Genomic DNA, 19,400 nt, shown 5'->3' on the forward strand with positions numbered 1-19,400 from the left:
TTCATTGCTGAGTTTGTCCACTCTTATAGAATCTGGACTGGGAGCCCTTTGGGGTCATGAAACTTCAGTAACTACCGTAAGAACCCAAAATTTCTTTGGTCTTAAGAACACACCATTCTCTGAAATTAGGCACCTTGACTAACAAAACATCCTCCTGATTCAGAAAGATCTACAATACCTTTTACTGGCTCTTAAGTCTAGCCTTGCTTTCCAGGTTCTCCTCATTGCAGAGCATTCTGCCTCCAGCACCATCTTTAGCTTTCTTTATCAAGCAAGTACATTAAGCCATATCATAAAGATCTGGCTATATTATCTGAGGTCAGAAGAATTCATTCAGTGCTTTTGTTCAAAATCCATGAAGATAGGACTTTGCTTTAAAAACACCTGCCTCTTAAAAATGTAAGGAGTAGTCAGTTGCTGTTTATGGGCTTGCTCAGATGGAGCAGCTCCCTCCCTGGCTTTATGAACACAGAGTTCAGCGCCTGTCTCATGAAAACTGCAGCAAGAGAGACTGTTGCATTTTGAAGAAAAACTATACACAGCATTTTTGGAGCAAGTAAAAGATCTTTTGCTCTGTTTCTACAGGACATTCACAATGCTCTTCTCTAAACAGATGTGACTCCACTTTGTATCAGGCCTTAACAACCATAATATTTTTACAGTAGTATAATGTTCGGTCTGTACTTATTTTACAAGCTTGACCAGATTTCCTTATCACTGATGTATTTCCCTCAGCAGTATGTTTTCACACTGACTTCTGTCACCCTCGGTTTGTACACTCAGGTGTAAAATCTGTGTACATATTCTATAATTGCATACACATAACCTTTACAAATTTCTTAGCAGCAAACACAGTCCAGATGATTCCAAGGTTTGTGTACACAGTCCTGCTAAGAAGCAGAGGAAGAAAACCTAATCTCAAACTTTTCTGTATTCTGCTAAACACAAGATGAGATGTTTCTTCTCCCTCTTTCAGGCATTTTTCATGTAGTATTAGGCTTTTTCTCCCAATTCCTTTATTCATCCTGAATAGGATTTTACTCCTCAACTAGTCCTACTGACTTCAGTGGTATTCCAGGCAGGGTAAGGGATTTGTCAGTGAGGATCAGCTGCAAAGTCAGGGCCTCGAATTGTAAAATCTTCCTTGTCTGGCATACCATTGTAAAGTACTGTGAGCACTTGCCATACTCTGAGATGGGTCACCAGCATAACGATATCAGTGTCAGAAACATTCATAGTGCTTTTCAACAGTATGCCAGGCAAGAGAGGTTTCCTGTCTCTGGCCCACACCCTGCAACCCAACCCCCACAAATAAACCCTCACCTCTTCAAGGCATTATTGAAGTCAATGGGGCTTTAAACAGTGAGTGGCACAAATGGAAAGACAGTGAGTTTAAGGCACAAAGGGGCTAAAAGTTAACAAAGTCAGTTCTGCCCTATGAGAGTAGCTCTGGTTCCTAGAGCTAGAGAACTTTAAAAACAAGTAAGCTGGTCATAATGGTTTTGAAAGTGACAACAGCAAGAAATTGGCAAGTTAAATGGTTGGTCTCCTCCAGAAATTATTTGCATTCTTGCCCACAGTGGTCAAACACACACATGTGTCTGTTTTTTACTTCACCCGTTACACTGAAGCTCACCCACACACCCCTGATTGATCCTTTACCTGCTGCACAGTATTGCAATGCTGATTACTGCACCCATCCTTTAAGCTTCAGTCCAGTGAAGAGCTTGGTCCCCTGTAACTTTGAGCATGTGAATATGTGCCACTGTCATTATTAAGTCTGCCTGAGTGTCTGCAGTTACACACACTAAGTGTTTTGCTGGATGAGTGCTCTTGTTTCTGGAAGGTAGAGGAGATGCAGGCCTGGAAACACCAACCACTACAAGTCCACCTCTCATTTGTCTCACTTTTATAACTTTGAAGCTCTTCTTTCACTTTGGTAATAATGTAAAGTATCAACTAAAAATTGCAATGCATGCATTTCATTTGAGTTTTATTGCCTTAACAGACAGTATTAGATTACAAAAGAGGACATTTTTCTTCTCAGTTTTAGCTTATTCTTATGATTTATGATTAGATACAGCAAGAGTTCATAAACTTCCCTGACCTGCTGACAGTTTTTACAGGCTCCTTGATTTATTTCCATCTCAAACTTAACAGCTTTCATGTGACTGATATTCCTAGAGTCCTGGCATGGCTGCAGCACAGCCTGTGAGAGCTCCTCTAATCTCCATGTTACTAATTTAAATGAAGTCTTGGTCTGTTGTTTAAAAAAGACATTTGTCATCTCACGGAGGTTTACAGATCCTCTTGTAATGTAATGTCAGACACTTCTGAGATATGAGTTTTATAAAGCCTCCCGATACTGAGTGTTGTAAGACACACCAAGGTCACTTCAATATGCCAAAGAAAAAAGACATTTGCAAAACAAGAGAAGAGGAATTCCTAAGAAACTGTATTGTACAGAGGACATTTAGAAATGATTTATACCATCTGTGAGTACAGTTCAAAGATAAATCTGGTATTGGGAAGAAAAGCAGGGGGAGGATAAATTTGAATCCAGAAAAATCCACAGACACCCAGCCAACAGCTATGAGTTCCTGATAAAAAACAACTCACAGAGCAATATTCTCACAGTCATAGAGGTTGCAGCATCAACAGTTTCCCAGTGTGCTCCGAAGCTACTGTGCTAACTAAGGCTGCTCTTTCAGCAAAGATGCAGCTGGCATTCTGTTTTCATTGTACACTTTCCAAACAACAAAAAAAAAAAGATACATTTTGTAATAACAAAGACCTAACTAGTAAAAGAGAGAAGAGGGAATGAGAGCGAGAGCAACATAAGAAAAGTGGGTGTCTCTCTAAGCTCATACACTGCCCAGCTGAAGACAGAAGGATATAATTATTTTTTTCTCTAGAACATTTAGAAACTGGCACAAGGTAAGTGATGTGAAGGTGTGTGAAGGTGTATAAATGTGGACAAAACCTAAACAGAAAATGTCAGGTAGGTTTTCTTTGATACCGATGGGTAGAGCAGAGAGGGAACAAGACCCGTAAATATTAGTGGAGCTTTGGAGGTTCTCCAGTGAGTATGCTTAGGCGTTTGAGGTCAACTGTGATCAAGCCTCAGTCTGACAGAAAATTGCTTTTGTAATATTTGTAGATCAGTTAAGAAATGACAAGCAACACTAGGTTATGACACGCTGGAGATATAAATACAGGTTGCCCAGATCATATGATTGATTGAACCCTTTTATTTTTGCTGAAGAAATTTAGCTAGTGTTGCTGGCAACACACACATAGCACTAAATAAATGTTACGTAGAGTAGCTTGTCAGAATTTATAAAAGAGCAATCGACATTTGCTTTACTGTCAAAACATCAGCCTACGAGTTTCCTCTCTTTGGAAAGAGAATCTGGGAAATAGAAGAACACTATACAGCATATTACCTTCAAATCACAAATGCCATGGTTAAGTCTGAATCAGAAATGATAGCTGCTCTCATGCAATGAGCTCTGCATGTCCTCAAACAAAACAATGTGCTTGCAAGCCTCATTGCAGGAAGCCACCAGCAGCAGTTGCTGTATAGCTCTGAATAGAGAGACAAATGTGGATTTATCTCATAGCTTCCTATTCTACAGTCCAAACACAGATACTTTCACTGCAGATAGATGTGGAAAAACATTAGCATCAGTGCTGTACAGTGCCTGCAACTATATCGCAGTGAAGTGGATTATTAAGAACACAATGAGACTTCACTCCTAATTTCAGAGTTTGCACAGATATGGGAATTAAAGTCCACAGATCTCATTCACAATTATATTGAATAAATTCTAATATTTCTTTCCACTGTTCAAGCAACATAAAAGTCATGTTACACGTGAAGTAAGAACTCCCAGCAGTTTATCTTTCTAGGACTACATGGTGTTCTCAACATAAAAATTACATCCTCTATTGGGCAAAGGTTCATTTTACAGACCAGATCTATGGGATAAAAACAAAGACTGCAGTCAATCAGCTTTGTGATGCTATTCTGATTTTCCCTTGCTGGACTATATCTCAAGAACCACCTTTCAGCATTTGCGTAGGAGGAAAAGTTTGTCATTAGTATTACCCTGGGAGATGGGTATTATTCTCCAGGGAGTAAAAAAGGAAAAAAAGCCCAGCATCCCATGACCTACCTGTTCTCACTCTGGTAAGGGCATAGAACATGTGTGCACACAGACAGATTGATTGTCAGCAAAACTACTGCCCTGTTGCATTTAAACACATTGCTGATTCTTAATTAACCTGTTGCTAAAGAAGTATTTTTGTATCTATGTGTATATCTGTCCTGTCTTACAAGGATCTCTCACAAGGAAATCCCCTGCTCTCCCTTAGTGGTAAACCCACCTGCATCAAGCCTTTGGAGAAAAGGGAGTTCAATGGGTCTCAAATGCCCACAAATGAGTATTGTAAACCAATTGAAGAAGTATCTGCACAGACATCCATTTCCTCACCCCTTCCCATGGCTAGCCAGAGAACGACAGACTTTGGCAACAGGTCAAGGACAACCACTTTTTCATTCCTTGTTTCTTTCCTACCTTTATTTTCCTTTTGCCTGTTTTGAAATGAGTAATATCTGCATTTTTGATCATGTAGAGCAAATTCTGTCTCTGGCAGGAGGGATGCCAATGCTGTCCTATAGAAAGATTTGAGGTCATAAAATCAGTAGCATAGCCCACTACATCTGTGTTAACCCTCTTTTCTGTGTTTTTCATTCCTTCTTAAAGGAAAAGGAGACTTGAAAATAACCTAGTACTTTACTGAGAAGACATGTTAATGTCTCTCCTTTAACTGTATAAACAGCAACAATCACAATTCCTGAGTTCTAGTAGAAACTTTTCTTCCTGTTATTTCTACTAGCTCCAAGGTAAAAAAGGGTATGTTTCAAGCACATTCAAGGCCAGGCAGTGTAACAGTAACTCAGGACTAGATAAATTCTTTCAAACACTCTGAGTCACATTTTCAAAAGATTCTACATATTTCGGTAAGGCAAAATACATCTATCCCTGGGGCAGTGCATGACATCTTTCAGCTTCTTCCTTTAATGGATGGAGTGGGCATGTGTCAATCTGTGTCTGCAATCTCTTCTGTCATGGTTAAGAATTGGTACCCGTCTTCCAGATTATATATCCTTCTAATGGGAAAGGTCAACATATTGGTGGTAAGAGGCAAAGCTTGAAATAGAGCTAAGAAGGCAACAAAAGAGGGAGAAGAGAGAAAAGAAAGAATTTCAATACCATACACTAAATACGCAGATGTTAATGAAAAAATCCTCAGTGGTTACTTGACAGGGTCTCACAGAAGGAAAGCTTGGGGAAAAAAAAAATCTCTCCATTGTGCAGCATTTTTCTTTGTAACTCAACTGTATCCTTTATGTCAGCCTTTCATCTTCCCAACAGCTAACTCAGGGCATATTTACAATAAAAATAGAAGTTGGATTTGTTACAATTTGTTGAGACTGCAGATTCCCTATTAAAGGTGGTGGTATTCCTTCTGTCTGTATAGTTTTTTCTTGGGTACTGAATGTGAACTAACTGACCCTTTAGAATAGCCTCAAAAAAGTCACAAACATTGGTCTCCTTGAGAAGCCACGAAGGATGAAAGAGGAGAATTTCTGCTTTGTTCTCTAAGGTTTACTCAGTAAAAGGTAGAGAATGTGAGACTTCACTAGTTGTATACTGACTGTATGGCTTTATTTCCTAGAACAAAGGCCCTGTTCCTTCAAAGAACACTACCAGTAGCACAGGAAAATCATTTTAATATTTGACATCCATAATATTTAACACTGTGACTGGATTTTGTTCAAGAGAAAGGAATTTATCCATGCCAATTAAATAATTCACTCATAGTTCAAAAGACCCTGATAAGAGATACACCACAAACCATACTGCTTTTCCTGCTTTAATTATGAATTTGTAGTTAAAGAACATGACAGGGTTTCAGGGCTGGGCTCCACTTCCCTCTCGTGATGGGTTACTGGGGGCAATTTCCTTCATCTAATCCTTCCTGAGCCCATTCTTTGCTGGTGTAAATCAGTAGAGGTCCACCAACTGGAAAAGCACTCTGCTGATTTACAGCAGCTGTGAACTTGACCTCTTGATCAAGAGAAAAAATGGGAATGGAAATATATTTTCTGTGTCAGAAGAGTTGCTTGTTGATGTTGGTTAAGGCATTTAAGAAGTTTGATTCTTTTTAACAAATGAAACCTATATCTAACTTCAAAGACGGGAATATGAAGAAGATTCAGTCAGGTATTTTAGAGTCATTAGAATTACTAAATTGTGTACCACATTTAACGGATGGCCAACATATAGAAAATCATTCCAGGAACAGGATGCCCAATTACACTGTAGAATTTTCTTTCCATTTTCTTCCTTATATTTGGTTGAATATTTTTCATTCTTTCATGTGAACAGGAATAAAAATGCCTAGATCAGCTCTGAAAACAATATCCTGCTGCTTTTGCTACGACTGCATCTATCTGTCAAGTGTTTTAACTAACATAGGGAAAATGGCTATTTCTTACTGATGGGGCTATAGTATGAGTAACTGAACTTCAAAGATGCCGGGCCAGATTGGATAGCAAACATCAAAAGCTTTCGACTCGTGCTGAGTAAACTTTGTATTCTGACACACAAGTTCTTATCTGTTCTGTTCCAGACTTGAGAGAGAGAGGGGCTGAATATAACCAAATCACATTGTTTTTCCTTACAGCTGCCAACTTGGAAAAATATCAGGGCACAAAGGAACCATTAAAAACAAAACAAAAAAAGACATGTTTTTGTTAGTTCCTAAGCAACACAATATTGCCAAGATGGTGGCTCCTATGAAAATTAGAAAATATTAGTTACACATCACACTGTTATTTATTTATACTGCTCTGTGAAGCATTTTTTTTTTCCTTCTTGCAAACTGACAGATATTATGGAAAATCTGTTCTTCTGAGCAGGGTGTTTACACCACAACTGTTATGTATGTTTTGTCAGCAGCTCATTCCATTTGTTAATACCCATTTCTATTTTATCATTTATTTTGCTAGTTACTGATTTGGAAAAAGAAAAACAACAGAGAACGAGAGAGAGGGAGAATGAGAAAGGGGATGGAAAGGAAAAGAGAAGAGAAAGGGGATGGAAAGGAAAAGAGAAGAAAAAGGGGAGGGAAAGGGAAAGGGAAAGGGAAAGGGAAAGGGAAAGGGAAAGGGAAAGGGAAAGGGAAAGGGAAAGGGAAAGGGAAAGGGAAAGGGAAAAAGGGAAAGGGAAAAGGGAAAGGGAAAGGGAAAGGGGAAAGGGAAAGGGAAAGGGGAACGGGAAAGGGAAAGGGAAAGGGAAGGGAAGGGAAAGGAAAAAAGGGAAAGGGAAAGGGGAAAGGGGAAAGGAAAGGAAAGGAAAGGAAAGGAAAGGAAAGGGGAAAGGGAAAGGGAAAGGAAAGGAAAGGAAAGGAAAGGAAAGGAAAGGAAAGGAAAGGAAAGGAAAGGAAAGGAAAGGAAAGGAAAGGAAAGGAAAGGAAAGGAAAGGAAAGGAAAGGAAAGGAAAGGAAAGGAAAGGAAAGGAAAGGATTTAAAATTTTATATCCACCAAAATGAATCCTATTGTTGAGACTGTCAAAGTCATTTTAGAAAACTGGAAACCCTATCCCATTACTACTAATTGCACATATTTAAGAAGAACTTTTTAAAACCTCTGTCCCCTTGTCTATAGTACTCTAGGGCAGTGTGGGACACAGGAAACAATTGTGTTTCACTCTACCTTCTTCGTTATTCAGCCACAATGCATTTACCACATGGATCCTCCTACTCATGACAAAGCCTTGATTACACTGATGATGTTCCATGCTGGTGAAGGATTGAAATTACAGTAAGGTAACAAGGAAGTGTAATAGCTCTTGGGAAATGTAATTGCAACAGCTGCCCTGGAATCAAATGGCCAGCCCTTACATTTTGTAAAGTTTTACTCAAGAATTAACCTTCTGAGCTTAGAAAATCTGACTTACCTTAGAAGGTGGAAGTCACCTTAGAAGGTAGAAGTCACATTTGTTTCCACAAATACTTCACATTTGTTGAAGCACACTCAGTCTTTCCATTAAAAGTGAAAGGTAACCTATCAGAGACAGAAGAGAGAGAAGAAAAAATGGAAGCTTCTCTTATTAAAAAATTTTCATTTATTCATCCACAGTTCACAGACCTTCTGAGACACTGCAATCTACCATACTGAACTCCCACCTTTGAAACAGACTGAGGAGTAAATGCTTCAAGGAAAAATTCCAACTCAAACACAGATATCTGAGCACGTATGAATATAAACACATTTGAACAAGTTTCATCTGCACTTGTTATAATGAGTTGGGTAAATTTGGAAAGAGGCCTTTTAGGTGCAAAAGGCATCATCCCAACAATGTATAACTCAAGACCATAGCTTTTTCCAAGGAAGACACTGCAGCCTACAGAGTCAGACCACTTCTAAGATATGTTTCCAGGACTTGCCAGAAATCTTCCAGCAGCACTCTTGGTGCAAGGTGGAATATGGTTACTACATGTGGATCTCAGGCAGCACTACACAGCCACAGTTGGGAGTGCAAACAAGAAAGGAACAGTGCTAGCACTAAAGTCAGCCTGGGGAGTGTGGCCTTTTGGACTGACACAACTGCTGTACTAAGAGAGAAGGACCTTCCTTCTCATTCATCAATGAAGGAGAAATTCTGTCTGCATCACATCATGAACAGTAACCCTTGGAATAGTCTTGTCTACAAAGTTATAGGGCTTATTCAACAGAAATGTTTAAAAACTTGGTTTTGAAAGTGCATATGACTGAGGAAGGACATAAGAGTAAATGGCTCATCCATAATGATGAGGGTTTGACATAAGGAGATGTGTCACTGTATATTTCAGCTTGCTGTAAATTCACTCACAATGCACTCCTGTCTTGTGCTTTATGTCCTGAAACAGGCGCACTTGGGATGATTGAATTAATTAAATGAAACAATATTAAGGATTTTAGATTTCATTCAGCTTTAGGGTAATTCTAAACCCCAGTGACAGACAGGAAGTTTAATGACCAGTGTGAACAGACCCACTATAAAGCTATTAGACAAGTAGGACATGGTTTCATGTGGACTTTCAAAAGCTACCCCAAAATTATTACAAAACTCTTTTCAACACTTACCAGCTTGTTCTACAGAGGGCTTCTTTTGGCTTCAGTACAACTCAGGTGTTTGGGAAGACCTGAGTTTGATTCACTGACCTAACTGAGATTTTCTGTGGTATCAATTTTATGCAAATATTCTGAGATAGAATATAGGACTTCTACTGACATGCTGTTGGAGTATGAGAAATACTTGCCTTAAGAGAAAATTTAGGGGACTGTGAGACAACCAGAATTAGCCACATCTTGAATTTTCTTCTATATCTATGCTCTAACTAGTAAATTTGAACACATTTTGTGTCTTCACTGCTCTTGTGGCAAACATAACTTATGTCTAGTTGAATGATGAATTTGCAAACACACAAAATGACTTGAGATGAACAAATAATCATTTTTCCTGCAGAGTTTGCACAGATACCTGCTTTATGGATCTCTTAGGACTAAGGTAAAAATCATCAAGAGAATAAATATTTAGTTTGGGCTGCAATGGGAAAGTATGTTAACACACCTCTGCATTTCTGGATTTTGTTTCCCTGGATCCAGAAAGCCAGCGGCACCTGAAGGTAGAGTCAGAAGGCTCTGTTGCTTAGGTCAGGCTTTGTGCCCCTCAAGCTTGCACATGGACTTTGTTCATTTGTTCTTTAAATAATGAAGGTTTTCCTCAGGTAGGGTGCTGTCCTCTTTTTTTTTTTTTTTTTTTTTTTTTTTAGTTAAAAAGCATTCTATAGGAAAAGGTATGCAAGGATATCACTTTCACACCATTGTTGACATGATACGTCTGACTGCCCTCTTCTATAAGGGCTTTGGGAAAGAACTATCAAGATCTGAGCCACAGCCATCATATGCTCTTCTCCCACTTGAAGGTCTGACAGTTCAGTAAAAACACGTCCTGTCCGTGCCATACACAAATGAGCCATTTTTAGAAGCACAGGCACCCAAGTTGTTCTAAACTCCTTGGACAAGCAGCCATTGTTGTGTGATTTCAAATTCAACTAAGGTTTATGGTGTCTTTGCAAAGGACACTTGTCTCAAATCTGGTTTTACATGTGTTTTTTTTTTTCCTCTATGCTGACTATAGCCTAAGAACAAGTGGGTGATCTGGTGCTGCTTGGTGAACAGGGGTATGTGAAACAGCATGCACACGTGCACTGGCATGTGCAAATGTGGCCTCTTGTGAACTCTCAGTACTGTTTCATTACCTGAATTCTTTTAATTAATAAACATCTGCCAGCTCCTGCACTCTGTCAGAATATACCAGTGATGTTCCCTTTGTAGTGCCTTTCATTACATATGTAAACAGGCGGAAGAAAAATGGTGCTGTTATCACCTTTTGATTTTATGAGTAGCTGGGATTGTTTAAACTATAGATTAACTTTTACAGGCCCGTCTCTCTCTCCAACTACCCCAACCATGTCTGAATAGCCAACTTTCCTGTGTGAGTGTGTCAGATAAAGATCATTTTAGTAGTTGTTTAAAAGGGAGGGAGTCTCGTTTCACAGAAACTAATATCATAACGCTCATCTCCCCCTATGTGCTTTGTCACCTTTCCTCCTCACAGTTTTGAATGAGTCTATTCTCTTTGGGTCAACATCCCAGTAATGTGATAGGTCTCCTGTGTGCAACCATGATTGTAATGTTGGGGACAGTCTTTCAGGAAATTCAAGAAAGTGAGTATTTTCTTGCTTTTTTTATGTCAATATTTTTTACAAAGATTTACTTCTTATGCCATACAACTCCAAATCTCTGACAAAGAAGAGACCAGACTGTGAATATGTTGTCTAGCCCAAATGTGAATTGCATGTCCTCCCAACGGTGAGTTACTTGGGAACAGTGAAGAGTGACTGCAACAGCAATTCTTCCATCTGAGTGGTGTCGTGTGAACCCTACTCATACAGGTCTGCAAGCTGGACAACTGCATAGCCAAGCACATCACAGATTAGGTGCAATCTGGGTGTTCTCATTCTACAGCCTCGCAGCTCACAGAGTGTTTTATGAAGATATATCATTCCCCCACCTCAACTGACTAACATGCTTTTGTTTCCACCCAGCCTGAAAATTGGTTGTGGTTGAAAAAAAAGTGGAAATAAATAATAATTTCCCTGACTGCCTGTATTTCTGTTCCGTTATAATCTAATTGAATTGTCTTCCTTTTAAGATTGCCCAAAGAGCTGAATGCAGAGACACATAGAATCTGTGTAAGAGATTTTCTGCAGTTATCTTCTCTCACACTTCTGTACACAACAACCAGAGCATGTACTACCAGACTTTCACTTTAGGTGATGCAAGTCAGCAACAAGAAACATTATACAATATATACAGTCCAAAGTGTTACAGTGACTCAAAGTTTTAGTCCCCTGCTTCTTTCCCCATATGGTCTTTCCCCTTTAAATACACCTCCTTTCTCTTGAAACATTATTTCAACTAATTTGCAGCCTTTGTTTTCTGGTTCTGAACAACTCCTACCTCAACAATCTCTTTATGTAACCAGCTGTCCCCTCAGCACTGAAAGCAGCCTTAAAATCTACAAGCCCCATCTCTGCTTGCTAAGCCCTTTTTTTCCCCCCATTATGTTGCTCTTTTCAGCTCAAGTCAGTTCTGCCATTTTCATGATCAGTTCCCAAGAGGACCTCAAATAAGGTCCCAGGTGAGACATAGACTATTCTTTTCCTGGTCATATCATAGTAAGTTATGTGTACTTCTCTGGGCTTTGAAGGTTCAAAGTATTTTCTATTAGTCATTAAAAGTGAAGTCAGCGGCTGATGTGGCTGAGCTAGATTTGGATAAAGAACCTAGGTGTACTGGAGGCAGACAGAATGAAGCACTTGAACAAACATTTCTTAATTCAGGAAAAGATACAGACAGTTTCACCAAAAATACAGAGGCAAATTATATTTTCCACACAAATTTCCTGCATTTTTTTTTTTAATTCAAGATATTTACAGTGCTAGTATTAACTATCTAAGTTAACTATCAACATAAGCACTTGTGAAGAAAAGTTAGTCCATGGATACTACAGAGAGATGGTTTTTCTGCATCAACCTTTTCTAAAGTGCTTGTAGCCACACTGCACATCTGAAGTGTTTGAACTTGTGCAATTAGAACAAGTTGTCAGGGACACAAAAAGCTTTTCAGAAGAGCATAGAAGCTGTCTGTATGTTATCTACCAGTGTCATATACCTTCAGCCTAGGAATCATCAGAGCCAAGGCAGCAGGATATGAAATAAAAATCTTCTACGCCAACCCTATTTCAGCAAGCTGCGATTTTTTTCTCTAATAAACCCTCTACCCTGCAGCTTTTCCTTCTGTCTCTAAGTTCTTCTTTTTTTGTTCTCTGCCCTCTGTACTTTTTCTGTTTTCCCCCATTTCTTTGTCTTGCCCCTCCTCTCCCCTTATTTCTTTTCCCCTTTCTTTCTCTGCTCCTCACCAATGTACATTTTCTCCATATCCCAGTCCCTGCTCAGTCCCAGTTCTTTGATTCTCTTTTTCTTTCTTGCCTCTTCCCTATTCTTTTCACTCTCATTTCCTCTTTGACCTGAATTGGATTGTTGCAGGTGTCTGTGGCAAATCAAGAAGCCCTCACTTTCAACCTCATTGCAGTACACACACCTCTTTTCTATCGTAGAAGCTAGATATTCTTCTGAAATTCATAATTCAATTTTTTAAGAAAAAGGCAAGACAAAAAAGTTCTCCTCTTGAATAACTATGCTCAGAGATTCAGCACTTGGATCTAGAGTTTTGGACCCATGCCCTGAGAAGACTGGGTCCAGTTGTGAGAGTCAGATGAATTTTCCCAGATTTTGGCAATGGTTGGCAGCTGGCAAAGCCTCACAGACGGCAGACTTCCGGTTCTGGATTTCATACACTGGCTTTGTTCTGAAGCAGAACAAAATATCCAAATTTTAAATGCTGCAAAAAAAAATTACTTTGACTCATGACATTTAGCGTATATAACAACAATTTTAAAAAGTATTTCAAAGTAGAATTGGAAATGCATTCTTACTTTCTAAATAATGAAATGGGATGTCCTCTCTAGACTTTCACCTGCACAAAATTTTCATTAATTCTGAGGTATATTTCAAAGTGCTCTCAGAAAAGTCAAGAAGAAATCATAACAGTTTGAAGATCTTTGAGAAATGGTGTTAAGATTTCAAATGCCTTGCATACATATGATCCCTGGGTACACACTGTTGTTCTGCAGTACATCATGACAAACAGGATAAAACGTCACCTTAGCCTTGGCATTCTGTGCACATAACTGAGCTAGCTTTAAATTAGCTAATGTGACCTCTACTAGCACCACAGTTATGGTAAAATTGTGATCCTCGTGAACCTAAGGAAATAGGAAGATAGTTTGCCCAAAACAAGGCCTCTTGTGTCTTGTCTTCACAGTTTGAAGGTAATATAGGTTTGGCTGCAATGGCTAGAGTCAGTGGGTTGATTTCTACAGGGCATGATCTCCTGGGGAGGAATAGTTGAGTCCCATGTTCTCACTGTCCTTAGCCAGCCTGAACACCATAGGCCAGATTTCAGCTGGCATTTGCAGTCAGCAGGAGCTGTGTACAAGCAAGCTAAGCTGCTAATTCATACCTTTTGTCCTGTTCTGAGCAAATATCCCTGCACAACCAGAGCTGAGCTGTCTCTTATGTGACAGGAGCCCTGGGACATGAAGAGTAGTCCCAGCAGCAGGAACTCTCCTGTGTAAAGCCTGGGGCTGTGACCTGAGACAATGTGCTACAATCAGCAGTGGTTCTTGTTAGTGGACAGCTGAAAGGTCCAAGCTGCCACAGACATCAGAGGTAAACATTTGGTTTCAGCTCATTTGAATCTAGAAGGCCCACCAAAAAAGCCCAACTAGGGCATGCCCTGTTCCATAGCCAAGGGAACGTGTTCCCACATATCCCTGTCTAATCAGTAAATGACCATATGAATTTACATATCAACCACTAGCCACAATGGACAGAATGGCTGGGGCATCTGCATATGCTTCTGAGGCTAAGAATTCTGCAGAAGTCTGTCATCACTCCCTTGTCTGTAGCAGGTCACATGGGCAGAAGCTTGGAGCAGACTAATGTGAATACTGCTCCAATAGCCAAATACATGTATCTGACCAGCAGGACTGCTCATTATATCCACCCAAAGAAAGCAGGGCTTCTTAGACTCTCAAAACCACTTCCCAGTGACCTCTCACTGTTACAGGATTCTTCCTGCCTTCTCTCACAGTCCACCTGTAAATGGCTCTGTTAGTTTTCAGAATTTCAAAATGTACTTCGACAGTCCATGAGATTAAATTTTTATAGACCAGGGAAAAGAAGAAGTAGAGATATTTCAACAGACAACTGTCATAGAATCCACTGAAGAATGTCTGGAAAGAAGCTAAAGATAGGACTGGAAAAGAAGACAGAAGCTGACAGAGCCATGACAGAGACAATCAGGAGAGTAGATGGGAAGGAAGTACAAAAAGATTTGGTTTACAGAAGCTATGGAAATTTGGTCCTTACTAACTGGACAGGCCTTAGACTGTGTCCAATTCATTCCTACAAACCTACTCATGTACCCACAAGATAAAATTCCACTGCTGAATCAAGAGCAGTTCACAGACTTTCACTCATAGATATAAAGTGTGGGACACGTTCATTTAATCTGGACATTTTGAAGAGACTGCAAGGTAGGGTTGTCTTCCCTTGATCTAGTCCATGTCACTGGCAGAAGAAACAAACAGCTCAGAATACACCACAGACAGAAAAAGCTTGGTGATTATTCTAAATATATCAGTCTCACAACATTTTACAAAGGAAGGTATTTCTCCTTTTATGTGTTTCTAAAATAGACATGCAAAAGCACCAAGTGTCTTGACTAAAGATGAGCGAGCAAAAATGGGGAGTGAAGTGGCCCTCTGGATTTCCAGCCCACTGCCTAGGCAGCCAGAGGGAACTAGCTTGAATACAGATACTGGAAATGATGCTGATGGATAAGATGACACGATTTGAAAAGGTTTTCCCCTAATTTGCATAATAATAAATACATGTATAAGTAGAATTAACTAGTAGGGGTTTTTTTCATCTGTTTGTTTTAATTATTTCAAACTGTAGTGTTTGTAAATGTGATCGACACTAAACCTTTATTTAGACTGTGCTTTGAGTAAGTGCATCCACATTAAAATTAGTAACCATAACCTATAAATCACAGGATAGGTTTGATTATGAGCATTACAAGTGCTATATTAAGCTTCCAAACAGAATGAATTTCTTGCTCTAGAAGACCTTGAGAAGTTGTGCTTTTCTAATGCTGAATGAGATGCACAACTTGGAACAGCTTTTCGCAATAGCTCTAATTTCTGAGAACTGGGTTTTCTTATTACAGCCAGTTTAAATACATGCTGACAGACAGAACATAAGCTACATTCCCAATATTGCATATGTGAACTCTGCCATGGTAAGGGAGATTTTCAGTAGTACAACTGAAAATTTGGCATCTCACTCCTTTCAACTGTCACTGGGAGTTGGATGCTATTTTTGTGGTTGTTTTTTGTACATCCAAAAAAAGTCTACATGCAGTTATGTATTTTTATGGAAAGGATATAGCTTGATTTGTAAATACCTGCTAACTCATACAGTATCCAAAATCTAAAAGCTATCAATTATTCCCGAGGGTGTTCAGTTGATTCTTTCATTTATATTTTATATATTATTCATATATATTATTTATATTTATATATTATAATTTTATTCTATGATTTTACTTCAGATCAAGACCAAAAATCACGATTATGTTCTCTTAAGATTCCAGTTTTCTATATTCATCCTGCCTTCACTATCTCAATAGCTTTTTTGTTAGACAGAAAAGATATGACTAGGCATATATCATTGTAGAATACAGGAAGAACCACTGAGATTGATGCATAAGCAAAGGACAAGCGCATTAACAAATCTAGCTGCCCAAAAGCCAGGGCTAATGTTAACCAAGAAGCACATTACTGTGATTCCATCAGAATGTTCTTTTATTTATTTAACTTTCCCATTTTCATTTTTTATTTGGGTAAGATAATTGCCTGTGATAAGCTCTCTCTCTGTAGGTTGGAAGCATGCAGAAAGCCAGCCCTTAGACTGGAATATTTACACTAAGACTAAGCATTAATGATGTGTAATGGCCAGACCATATTTGCATATTGAAATGATCTCAATTAAAATCCTTTATCAGATGACTTCAAAGAGAGAACCTCTCAAACTGCAATATATTTTTTTCATGAAACACAGCCTATTAGGGGTGTAATGTGTTTATCTGCATTTCTAAAGACAATAATTTTAGTGTTCATTTCATAAGTAATAAAAGATACATTTCTTTCCTTAGGCTTCATACCACAAAACTCTTTTATCTTTCTTTATAATGCACTTACTGAGCCCTGAACATCTTTGAAGGACAAAAACATAGAATAGTCCACAGAACTTGAACTAAATAATGCTTTGGCCTTCGATATCTTTTCTCGTCCTGAGAATCCAGGTACGTTACAAAGATTTACAATGTCTAAAAGAGACAAGAGACTTTACAGGGTTCTCTTCACCACTGCTGGAAGACAATCTTCTCTGAGTAGGCACACAAAAACTTTTTATGGCATTGAGAAATAGAATGCAAGTGAAGAGTCTTTGCAAGAAGCACTAAAGTAACCTACATAAAGAGGTTTAACAGCTAAAAAAAAGGAACAAGATCATTCACCAATTTATTTTTGCAATTTCTAAATAGATTTCCATTCACTGAAAAATTCTCCAAACACATGTAAATTTTTAGAAAATTCATTTTAATTAAAAATTCATTTATACTTTAAAAGGTTATAAGAACCTTTAAAAAGGAGGATTCTGATAATTCTTCTAAGGAATTTCAGTTATTTTCACAACATTTAAAAAGACCTATCTGTTGAAATAAAGACAGGAGCTGGAAAACACAGCATTTCATTTATTAACAGAAAGATCTAGAGGTAATGAATTAATAAATGGGAGAAAATATATCATTTAACATATTAAAGTCAAAGTTAACACACTGGAAAACTGGGTTCTGATAACATAAATTATTTTCTGTCTTGTAGCTGGGATCTGCCACTGAAAATCTGTGTGGCAAATATGTTCTTGATATTTGATTCTTTATGGTTTTCTAAAGCCACATGAACCATTATCAGCTAGGTCCTGGACAAGAGCTGCACCTGCATAAAAATAACCACAGGTTCCAAAGATACAAAGATTTAAGCACAAATATTTTTCATCCAGAATTTCTCAAGGGAACTAGTGCCACCTGCAACTCAGACAACCAGCAAGAGGGAAGCAATGATACAGTACAGTGATTTAAGCAACCTACCATCCATTGTAAATTAAAAATTGCCAAAGAAGAGGCTCTATTTCCTCAAATCTAATACAGCATTTTCTCATGCCACAAGGAGGGACAGCCCTGGGGTCACCTATTAGGGATAAACTCCCTCAAATTATCTCACATATATCACAAGATGCAGTGTACACAGGGAAGCACCTGCCACATATCAGCTGCTCTGGGGTAATTACCAATGTATATTCTCACGGTAACAGTGAGAGCACTTCCTCATCTTTCTATTCAGAGTAAACTACCTTGCATTTATGACAGGGTAAGAGTATGGAGAGCCTAGTTACCACACAGCCACTGATTTACAATAGCTTACTCCCTTGTGTATGTATTCTTGCTCCTCAGCAAATACAAAGCAAGTAGAATTAGCTCACCTTGAACTTAAAACATTTTCATTATTTGAAATAATTTCTTATCTGTTATGCTGAGAGTCTTTCACTAAACAAGAAAATGGAAGCTATTAAAATAAATCATTTGTCGTTGCAAGAAATTGCAGGCAAGTGTTTGGTTTCAACTAAGTTAGGAGAGAGGATTGGTAAGAATTTAAAAGAGAAGAAAAATGTTACTTCTAAAATACAGACAAAATCTTAGATGCTGCCCTATAGTGTGGCTATGGCACTACACTGTTCAGGTAGTATTTTGACTTTGAAATTTGAAATCATGGAGTCCAACAGAAAATCAGACTACAGTATAATTGAATCAAACCAAAAATACTTCATGAAACTTAGTGTAACATCTCTCTTGAACCACATGTGGAGATTTATGGGATCATCCTATATTTATCCATAGAAAAGGGTAAATGCGACCAACACTGAGAGTTTATAAGCTGAAGTGTCTTTATCCAAAGAACTTGCTTTAACTTTAAATAGCATTAATATACTATACGGTATATTTAATAATGTTATTGACCAGTATTAGTGGGTAGCATTAGTACCTAGAATTTAGTATTACTAATGCCTAGTATTAGTTCTAGGTATTGATGGTACTGAATGTTTGTACTAATAGTAGCAATATTTATCTGGTGAACCCACCAGAAAACAATCAGAGTAGCTGCAAAGCATTTGTGATCAAAATACTGCTGTGAACCAGAAATAGAGACAACAGTGTCAGTGATTTTGGGGCTGAACACATCAGAAGACAATCAAGAGTAGCCTGCAAAATATTTGTCATCAGAATACTACTGCTGACACAGAAAGTGAGACACCAGCACCAGTGAATTTAGGGTGGGGTGAGTGCACATTTCCAGTGTGCTCTTTAGAATCACTTATTCTCACAGAGATAACCAGTTTTCTGTTATTAGCATTAGGCTAACCAAAAAGCCCTCCATCAGCTGAGGTAGAACACCAAGTTACCACTCATATTTCAGCAGGTGCATTGTTCCCTTTGGGAAATAAGAGCAGAATGAAGGGCTACTGAAGAAAGAATTTCAAAGGCATTTTTAGTAGAATAACAACATCCCATTTAGCTTAATGTTTCTCGTTTTACTTGGAAGCTTTAAAAACGTTACCATCATTCATGCTTTGCTGTAATTGGACAGAGTGATTAGAACACCTTTTTATATTAAATGCACATTTTCCTTTAAATAATATCTATGCTAAATGAGAAGAATACCATTCAGCCAGTCAGCTGTGTTTGGAGCAATGATCTATTTTATCCCTCATCTTTAAAGCTTTTTCTAATCTGTGGTTTTCTAGAGAAACTATACACAAAGACTGGCTTGGAAAGGAGAAGAATCAGAAGAGATGCTCTTTCAAAATGTAGAGGATCCAGTAAGGAGAATAACTGATTATCGCCAAATAAGATTTCTGAAAGTTTATCATTCAAAACAAGAGGTCAAAAAAGACCGACATTGACTACGGA

The 19,400-nt window shown here is 38.4% G+C and overlaps 1 long non-coding RNA gene across 2 annotated transcripts in view; it reads right to left on the reverse strand.

Moving 5' to 3' along the window:
• LOC113989315 overlaps positions 1 to 19,400 on the reverse strand; it is a 137,071-nt gene that overhangs the window by 19,307 nt on the left and 98,364 nt on the right. For both annotated transcript variants that reach the window (XR_005563573.1, XR_003541204.2), the window contains exons 3-4: positions 8,032 to 8,138; positions 4,581 to 4,678 (exon numbers count right to left, since the gene is read on the reverse strand). This is a non-coding gene — a long non-coding RNA (uncharacterized LOC113989315). The remainder of the gene's footprint in view (positions 1 to 4,580; positions 4,679 to 8,031; positions 8,139 to 19,400) is intronic.

This window comes from Pipra filicauda, unplaced genomic scaffold, assembly GCF_003945595.2.
Source record: "Pipra filicauda isolate LSUMZ 115617 unplaced genomic scaffold, ASM394559v2 scaffold221_size1283894_pilon, whole genome shotgun sequence".
In the NCBI taxonomy this organism is placed as follows: domain Eukaryota; kingdom Metazoa; phylum Chordata; class Aves; order Passeriformes; family Pipridae; genus Pipra; species Pipra filicauda.